At 38.3% G+C, this 9,828-nt stretch overlaps 1 protein-coding gene across 2 annotated transcripts in view; it reads left to right on the top strand.

Moving 5' to 3' along the window:
* The first annotated feature begins 7,482 nt into the window (after positions 1-7,482).
* The window catches only part of stat5a (signal transducer and activator of transcription 5a), a 67,267-nt gene continuing 64,921 nt past the window's right edge, over positions 7,483-9,828 (top strand). For both annotated transcript variants that reach the window (XM_049561193.1, XM_049561192.1), the window contains exon 1: positions 7,483-7,650. The gene's annotated coding sequence lies outside the window, so the exon portion shown is untranslated. The remainder of the gene's footprint in view (positions 7,651-9,828) is intronic.

Raw genomic sequence — 9,828 nt, 5'->3', positions numbered from 1 at the left:
TTATGACAAACTGTTGTTACAAGTTGAGACTCTCAGTGGTGAAACACCCAGGGGCCCATTGCTGCTAATTTAAAATAATCTGGTGGTCATTTTTGACAATATCCTTTAGAACAGTAGATGCCAGGATTTGAATGTTATATCCAGAATGACCTGATTACGCTTCTTGTTTTCAATTTGAGTCCAACAAGCATTGTCTCTCAACATGGCATCACTGGACTTCCCTGACTGGAAACCCCACATTGCTTCACTACATCTCCAGCTCATAACATGCCTCTGATGTGATCAGCAGGAGTGTGACTGCCGGGATTCCCATGAGTCCTTTGGGGAGCATGTGACAGCTGAGATGAAGCAGCTAAACAAGCAGAGACAGTAAAGGAAGCAGTTTCTGCATCACTGGGCCTCCTGCTTGCTCTACAGTGCTCTCTCTCTCTCTCTCTCTCTCTCTCTCTGTGTCTCGTGTATACCTCATTTGTCTCACTGATAGGAAGTAAACCCAGACTGGTTTGAGGAGAGGATGAGGGGGTGTGGAAATGTGCGGCTATTACCGTCACTCAGCAGCTGCTGACTCAGCTGCCTGAGGAAGCAACTGTCACCCTTTGGTTCTGGCCCTCAGCCAATCAATCTTGAGGATCGATGAAGCTTCAGCAGTGCAGTGTAGTGACTGGCTAGGTTTTGTGTGTGTGCGTGTGTGTGTTTGGGGGGGGGGGAGAAACCTTTAACATAAATGATGACTTTTTGACATGAGTGTGGGGAAATGATGTCATTTTTTTTCTGCAGCATAACGGGACTTTTCAACTTAGTTACAAGCAACAACAACATTAAAACCTTTAGACACAGAAAGGTATTGTAACTTTGAGATATCCATACTAAATTGGAGAATTCAGTTTTTGTGAGATTTAGTAACATGCTTTATACTCAGCCACATTTATCTGATAGACTACTTGATACTTTGTAGGTGACATTTCTACATTCACACTGTGTGATAAACACATATGACAGTATGCTACTGTTGAAGCCAGAGGTGTAGACTTGAGTCACAAACTCAATGATGTTAGACTGGACTTGACAAATCAAAAAGGACTTGCAGCTTGACGTGGACTTTAACACCAGTGACTCGAGGCTTCATTTGAAATTGAGCCCTTTGAAGGGAACCTGATAGCTTCCCCTAAACCCAAAGTTTAAAAAGTATCTTATTTAAATCATCAATCATTTCCTGAATCAATATTTCATTCCCAGCAAGTCAACACTCAGTTCTCCACTTTGTTTGAACCAATCCGACAGCATCTAGTCAAGTTGCAGGAGAGAACTGTGAATGTGACATTACTGTGGCAGTTGGAGAAAATGATACAAATATAATTTTGTTCACATACAAAAACTACACGATGGTCAACAAAAAACAAACTGCGGTTTGCAAAACATGCAAATACAGATGCAGCAAAAACTTTGTTCAACATTTGAAGTCGCAAACAGAAAGATTGGTCAAGGCTAATATTAACTCAGTTAACATTAGCAAACATTAGCTTAACAGTTAAGTAAACTTGTACAAACTTGTTTTAACAAATACTGTCAGCTATATGGCCAAATTTTAGGAATTTTGGAGTTATTTTTGATCAGGCCATGCATTTTGATCATCATGTTAAATCATTGACCAGTACTTGTTTTATTCAGCTTAGAAATATTGCAAAGCTCAGTGGCGTCTCGACCAGGTCCAACAGGTCAACCCACATCACTCCCATTTTAGTTTCTTTCCACTGGCTTTCCATCAGGTTCAGGATTCACTTTAAGACACTTCGCGCCCTCGACAGCCAGGCACCTGAATACATTATTGAGCTCCTCCATCCATATATTGTCAGTAGGTCCCTTAGGTTTTCAGATCAGGACCTACCGGCTGTCCCCCGCTCAAGACTAATAAGGTGATTGTGCCTTTGAAGTCGTGGCTCCAACACTTTGGAACTCTCTTCTGTTAGGTTTACGGTCGGTGGTCTCCTTAGAAATTTTTAAAAAGCAACTGAAGACCCGTCTTTTCAAAATGGCCTTCATCCTACCTTATTGTCTGGTGCTTGATCATATGATTCTGTTTGAGGCCTCAGTAGCCTGTATTTGCTCTGTGTTTTACTTTACTTTTGTTGCTTTGTTGTATTTGTTATATTGCATTTGTGTTTAGTGATTGCATGTTTTATTGTTTGATTGCTTGACTGCATTTTGTGAAGCACTTAGGCTATAACTGAGAGCACAATATGACTTGTTTAGGATGCAAAACTCAAAGATCAGGACTTGGAACTTGACTTGGGACTAAGGTGCAATGACTCGAGACTTACTTTGACTTGCAAAACTTGCTGTTTCTAAATACAGTTATATCTTCACACCTGTCCTGTGGTTTGCTTGCCTGGTCCTGGGCCAGCCAGTTTGAAATGAATCCAATGGTATGTCTTTCCAATTGTGTCTAGAACATTTAGGACAAAAAGCAATTAAGGCACCATCACTGCAGCATTCACAAGATTTTAAGTTTTGCAAACTTTTCATGATGTAAAAGCTTTTGTTTAAATGGGTTTGCACCTCAACGTTTCTGCAGCTCCATCATGAGATTACAGAGCTTTAGCAGATCTGCCTGAGCAGCTACAAAATGTAAGGTTCCTTTCTGCAAAACATTTTTTAGTCTGGCAGTTTTTTTTCTGTGATAGGAACAAAGTCCTGGAACTCGCTACCTGATCACTTGAAATTTGCTGAATTCTCCACTTTTAAGAGAGCTACCAAATCCTGGTTAATTCAGCAACAAACACATACTTATGTCTAGATTTTAAATGTGATGTTTTAATGTGTGTTTTTATTGTATCTTGCTATATTCACTTTACTTTCTTTTTATCTCACTGTTAGGCATTGCTTCATAAAAGCTGAGCAGGTAAAGAAAAGGCTCGCACACTGCAGGGCTCCTCTTCAGTGCAATTTATTCACATAATAAAATGACGACGTTTCGAGCTGCTGCTCTTCATCGGGTCATACAGGACAATGGGAGACGCCATTTTTAAATAGGTAAGTGGTCACATGATCAAAAACAGCTGATGCCACTTCCACATTAATTATACAAAGTGTAGAAAACAACAATCATATAGCGATATACACACTCGACTATATATCAACACATACACCTATTGAGTAGAGACAAATACCACGAAGATGCAACATGGTACACAATTGTAAAAAATATAAACACACTTAAAGCAGTCTGAGTACAAAAACATCAGGATAGACCGTCATACATCATCAAACATGCTAAAAGAGGCGCCTCTTACAAAAAAAAGAAATAAATGCACATCAATGAGCAGCCAGGGCACAGCAGTATAAGTATTCGTGTGAGTTTGTTTGTTTGTTTTATTAAGATCCCCATTAGCTTTTGCATAGCGGCAGCTATTCTTCCTGGGGTCTTCATGATTCTTCCCATGACAATACAAAACATACATACAGTAAACATCACTAAAACAACAACAAGACAGATACACATACACAAATACACAACAACAACAACAACAACAACAAAACATACAATACATGCTCCATACTAAATCATCGTCTCCAATGTTGTCACATTACAGGAATGCCCTAGCCACACAATAATAATTAAAAACAATTAATCTTGTCTTGTGAAAAGCGCTTCAGAAAATATTAAGTTAATTACTAAAGTTCCTTGATAAATAGTATTCTCTAAGCTTGATTTTGAAATTATCAACATTTTTCAATTTTGTAATATAGTTGGGTAGTAAATTCCACTCTTTCATTGCCCTATACATTACCGTACGCTGCACAGATGAATTGGATTTATACAAAGTAAAGCAACCACTAGCAGCATGTCTCGTAGAATAACTATGTATCTCTGAACTAAAAGATAACTTCTTGTAGAACCTAAATGGCGTCTTTGTTGTGATAATATTTCTCATGAAAACCATCGACAAGTACAGTAGTCTATTCTTTACATCAAGCCAAGATAGACATTCATGCATCTTTGTAACATTTGTCCAAAACCCACAAGAAAGAGCCACACGTGCTGCTTTGTTCTGAACCAGTTGCAGTTTTCTGATATTACCTGATGATGCATTGGACCAAACCACAGAGCAATAATCTAAATGGGAAAGAAATAAAGCTTGTATTATTTGTTTGATAGTTTGTTGTGTTAAATATTTTGTGCATCGTCTGATCACAGACAGAATGTTACCCATTTTCATCACTACTCTCTGTATTTGTTTGTCCCATGATAATTTATTATCAATGATAACTCCCAGCAATTTACTTTCATTTACCTGTTTAATTAATACATTGTTTATATTAAGATCAAGATTTGGACTTGAGCGCAAAGAGTGGTTTGTTCCAATCACCATACTAGTCGTTTTAGACACATTTAAGACAAGTTTATTACTATTGATCCAATCCAACACCAATTTCATTTCCCGATTTAAATTTATATTTAAATCGTCAATTGTTGTTTCTCCTAAATAAATGGTTGAATCATCAGCATACAATGACATATGAGCTTTTTCTAATACAAGAGGAAAGTTGTTTGTAAAAATAGAGTACAGAAGAGGCCCAAGGCAACTTCCTTGAGGCACTCCCTGTTTCACATGTTTAATACCTGATTGACTTCCATTAAAATAAACTATTTGTTTTCTTTCACTGAGGTAACTATTCATCCATAATAAAGCAGCAGAAGAAAAACTTTTATTTCAATTTTTCCAATAATAAATCATGATCCAGGATATCAAAAGCTGCAGAGAAATCAAGTAAAACAACTCCAATAATTTTCTTCTGTTCAATCTACTTGTACCAATCATCTACCATTTGAGTCAGAGCAGTGGTTGTCGAATATTTTTCTCTGTATGCATGCTGGAAATCAGTAAATAAGTTGTTCATGGAAAAATATAGCTGAATTTGTTCATACAACACGCTCCATAATCTTGCTCAAAATAGGCAATAAACTTATTGGTCGACTGTTGGATTCAGAAAACTGCAGTACACAGCAAAAAACAGAAATACATGCAGACCACCAGAGTTAGAACAGTTTAGAGAAAGGGTCTAATGTCACATTCTTCATTAAGGCCTTTGGGTGACATAGTGTTCAGAGTATATACCCAAAACCTCTTACCTACATGGACACATGGACATTGAACATGTTCAACCGCCACAGCGGGGGATTAACAATCTGCTTCTGAAACGTGAACTGTTTTGGATGCTCTGAACATTAAGTCACCCAAGACACTTTGTATAATTAATGTGGAAGTGGCATCAGCTGTTTTTGATCATGTGACCACTTACCTATTTAAAAATGGCGTCTCCCATAGTCCTGTATGACCTGATGAAGAGCGGCAGCTCGAAACGTCGTCATTTTATTCTGTGAATAAATTTCACTGAAGAGGAGCCCTGCAGTGTGCGAGCCTTTTCTTTACCTGCTCAGCTTTCCACATTTTTGAGCTCAGCACCTGCACAATTTTGGTCGTGGATGTGCGTGCTTTTTACTGCTTTATTGTTTCATAAAAGCCCTGCAAGGCATGGGTGGTGCTATTTAGCATCTGCCATAAACATATGACAGCTGCGTGGGATCACTGTTTTCAGCATGTCCAGCATGCAGACTGTATCTGTTGCAGTCAAATACACCATAGATTAATAATAAATGAAAGGATCATGCCTTAGCGTATAACTTTGGATACTTAAGTCAGTTTTACTGCCAATACTTCTCTACTTTTTAAGCAAAATACAGATTGCAGACTTGTAGGCTATGTTTTGTTCTTTTATTGATGGCAAAAATTAAAATACTTTTTTCCATCACTGCACAAAGCACTGCTGGTGGGACCAAGTATAGATTTTGTTCCCTCTTTGGAGCTCTGTGGGATCAATAAGGTAACAAAGATACAATAAAACAGAACTGACATGCATCTTTTCTTTAACAATCAATGTGTGTTTATTTACATGGAGGCGGTTTCCCTTTTCTTTGTGATTCATTGTATTCCAGGCAGTAATATGTGGCTCTCTTTTAACCTGGAGTTTTGCCTCAGGTGCACATTGTAATTAACTTTTGCAAGTTTATCTTTGGTCCCTGCCACCTCATCTCTCTCTCCCGCTGAATTAATTTATCTAAAAGAAGTTTATGTGCAGCTACAAATGGTGGAGAAATCCAACTATTAAACAAACACAAATATTCTCCATTTTTGTAATTCCACTTTTCACCAAAAGGTGTCGCCATTCTCCAGACTGAGGGCGGCACACATGGGAGCAATGCACTAACTCGGATGGGAGATGGACAGTACAGTAGATTAGACTTAATCTGATCAACCGGTCTGCTCATAACTATGTGCAGCAGAGACCAGCTTTGATCACAAGGAGTCAGAGGAAAGTGAGTCCGAGCTTAATGGCCTGCAGCAACAAGGCAGCAACGGCCTCTCTCTATTATTATTATTATTATTATCATATTTTTTAATTCATTTTATGAATGTATCTGTGTGTCTATGGGCATACCAAATGTGTATAGTATAAAGTACAACAACAAATGATGATAGATGTATAGTGTCTACTATTACCTCCTCATCAGCCTGTTTTTTTTTTTTTTTAATGAATTTAACTGTGAATGTCAGTAGGTTTTTAGACTAATGTGCACAAAATGATTTTTTTTTTTTTAAATTAAACATCCTGCAGATTACATTAGGCATACCCAGAGAAATAAATAGACATAGATAGATAAATATATTGTACTGTATTTCTATGGGCAAACCACATGTGCACATTAGTAGAATAAAAATCAGATAAATAATATAAAATTATGTATTGCATGATGTTTGAGAAGATATCAACAGTAATGATAATTATTATTTTTTTATGAATTTATCTGTGAACACTAATAGTTTGTAATTTGAAGGCTATTATTGTGCACAAAATTAAAAAAAAAAAAAAAAGCATTGTGCAGATTGCATTAGACATACATATAGAAAAAATGACATTCATATAGGCTATTGTATTTCTATGGGCATGTCAACGACATAAAAATCAGATATAAAATTATATATTATATTGCATGATGTTTAAGCACATAACAAATCATTATTATTGTTTTTAATTAATTTATCTGTGAATAGCAATAGTTTGTATTTTTAGGCTATTGTGCACAAAATTGATTAAAATTAAAATTAATTAAAAGAAAAAAAAATAAATTCTATGGGCATATCATAGAAAATAAGATGAAATAAAAATCAGATAAATAATGTAAAATCAAATATTATATTGCATGACGTTTGAGCAGATAGCAACAAATGATGATAGATTGTGTCTATTATTATTTTCTACTCCTTCAGACTGAATTCAGCTCCAGCCTCAAATCAATCATCATCAGCAGGACAGAAATCAACAGAAACTGTTTCCCACTCAGAGACACTAAAGAGCCACCGGAAGTGGGCGGTTTGTCAGTGAGAGAGACAGAGACACATACACACACACACACACACACACACACACACACACACACACACAGAGGGAGCAGTGAACTGAGAGGCGAACTGTTGGAAACTACACGGCTCACTGACTGACTGACTGAGAGACTCCTGCTGTATGTCGCCCTCGTCGCTGCAGCCTCGTCCCCGCATTTTATGAGAAAGGACAGAGAGTGTCTCCGCCGCGGTGAGTGTCACACTTTAAATGTCTTTGAGAAGGTGTTTTGTCTCAAGTGTGGACGTCCTCGTCTCGTCCCACTGACTGTCCCCGTTGCGAAACAATATTCTGACAGCGCTTTGTAAACAAACTGCGTACGGCAGCGCTGCTCCGTGTGTGTGTGTGTGTGTGTGTGTGTGTGTGTGTGTGTGTGTGTGTTCGCTCGCGCGTGTGTCTGGATGCATGTGGCAACATTTCTGTTGAATTTCTGCTTTACTTTTTTTCCTCTCTGTGGTTTTGTTAGCGCTGCCGAATCAACAGGCAGCTCCCTGTTATGTTTGATTTCATGTTTAATCTTAACGGACCGACAGTAATGAGTTTACTGTCACCGCACAGCTCTAACAGGAGGGCTGCCTCACTGTCATAGCAGTATCGTTTGTAAATACATAAGTTGTTATATAGCTTTCCCCTTAAGACTCTAATGTAACCTACATGAGGCATTAAGTGTCATCTGAGGTGAGATAGGACCATAATGATAACCTGCGGCTGTAATGAGCGTTATACAGCCCGCATGAGTCTAATAATGGTGTAATGGGCATGCTTCAGAAGTTTGACAGCCTCACTGAGAGCCTTTGTTCTGTCACTGTGGCACTGGCACTCTGCTCTTACATCCCGCTTTATTCAAGTGCACTTCTGAGCTTCTTTAATTGAGGATTTTCATTTGGTGGAATTGCTTTTACTTCACGTCTCAGAGACAGAAATGTTGTTACTCTGAACTCCATGACAATTTGTCTGAGTGCTGTAGTTACTCACAGTTAAAGACAACATAATGACACAAAATCATCATACAACTGATGTATTATTATAGCTTTAACTACAGCAGATTATTAGTTTTGCCACCAGCTGTAACATAAATAGGCTGCTGCTCAATAGCTGCATTTTACTGTTGACACTTCTTCAACTTAGTAAACATTTAGTTTTATTGAAGTTAAAGATTTCAAGTGGATGCTATGGAGATTCTTTAGGAAAAAATCATGAATATTAGAACACTGGAACGACGTTTTACAAACTAAACGCAAACCTTAAGTACAATAAAGCCAATTCACAATAATCTAATTCACAATAAAAAAAAAAGTACTTTTAATGTAAGTAAGGTTCCAGGTTTTTATAGAAAGCATCAAAATAGAGCTTGTTTATCAAATAAAAAGTGCCAGGGGAGGATTCCTGGACCCCCGAGAGAAGTCTGAGCTAAGCCTTGGATATCTTCAAATCCTAGAAATGCTCCTGTGTTCATCTGACCCATGCAGGGCACCTGTGACTGGCCCCTGGCCTTCTGTCATTTTGCAATAGTAGCCCTCAAGCAAAGCAAGTCGAGTATCCCTGCTGTAAGTCTTTAATCCGGCCAATATGGAGAAAATCAAAACATCATGATATTTTTGACATTGTAGCATTAATTTTTGGTGCTTTTACAAAATATTTACACAATTGGATTTCTCATAAATAATCATCAGTAATGGGCGGCACGGTGGTGTGGTGGTTAGCACTCTCGCCTCACAGCAAGAGGGTTGCCGGTTCGATCCCGGGCGTGGGAGCCCTTCTGTGTGGAGTTTGCATGTTCTCCCCGTGTCAGTGTGGGTTCTCTCCGGGCACTCCGGCTTCCTCCCGCAGTCCAAAGACATGCAGATTGGGGACTAGGTTAATTGGTAACTCTAAATTGTCCGTAGGTGTGAATGTGAGCGTGAATGGTTGTTTGTCTCTATGTGTCAGCCCTGTGATAGTCTGGCGACCTGTCCAGGGTGTACCCTGCCTCTCGCCCGATGTAGCTGGGATAGGCTCCAGCCCCCCCGCGACCCTCAAGAGGATGAAGCGGTTAGAAGATGAATGAATCATCAGTAATGTTGATGTAATGACTAAGTGTGTAAAGGAAAATAATAAAATAAAAGAGTCTTGTGAGTTCAGAAAATGGCATTGCTTTACTTTCCTTTAAAACCAGGAAACACTTAAAGGAGCTATATGTAAGAAATATAAAGCAAATAGTCGTAAAATCCTCCTAATATGTCACAGAGACTAAGGAATAATGTTCATATAACATGATCTCACCGACAACAATATTACAGCCAGAATATTCGCATTTTAAAAAAATTTTTACGGTCCGCAAATCATGTTTATGTTTTGAATTTGTGTTTTGGCCTGTTGCGCGACACACCA

This window comes from Epinephelus fuscoguttatus, linkage group LG19 (genome assembly GCF_011397635.1).
Source record: "Epinephelus fuscoguttatus linkage group LG19, E.fuscoguttatus.final_Chr_v1".
Classification (NCBI taxonomy): Eukaryota; Metazoa; Chordata; class Actinopteri; order Perciformes; family Serranidae; genus Epinephelus; species Epinephelus fuscoguttatus.
This window is presented reverse-complemented; position numbering and strand designations above follow the sequence as displayed.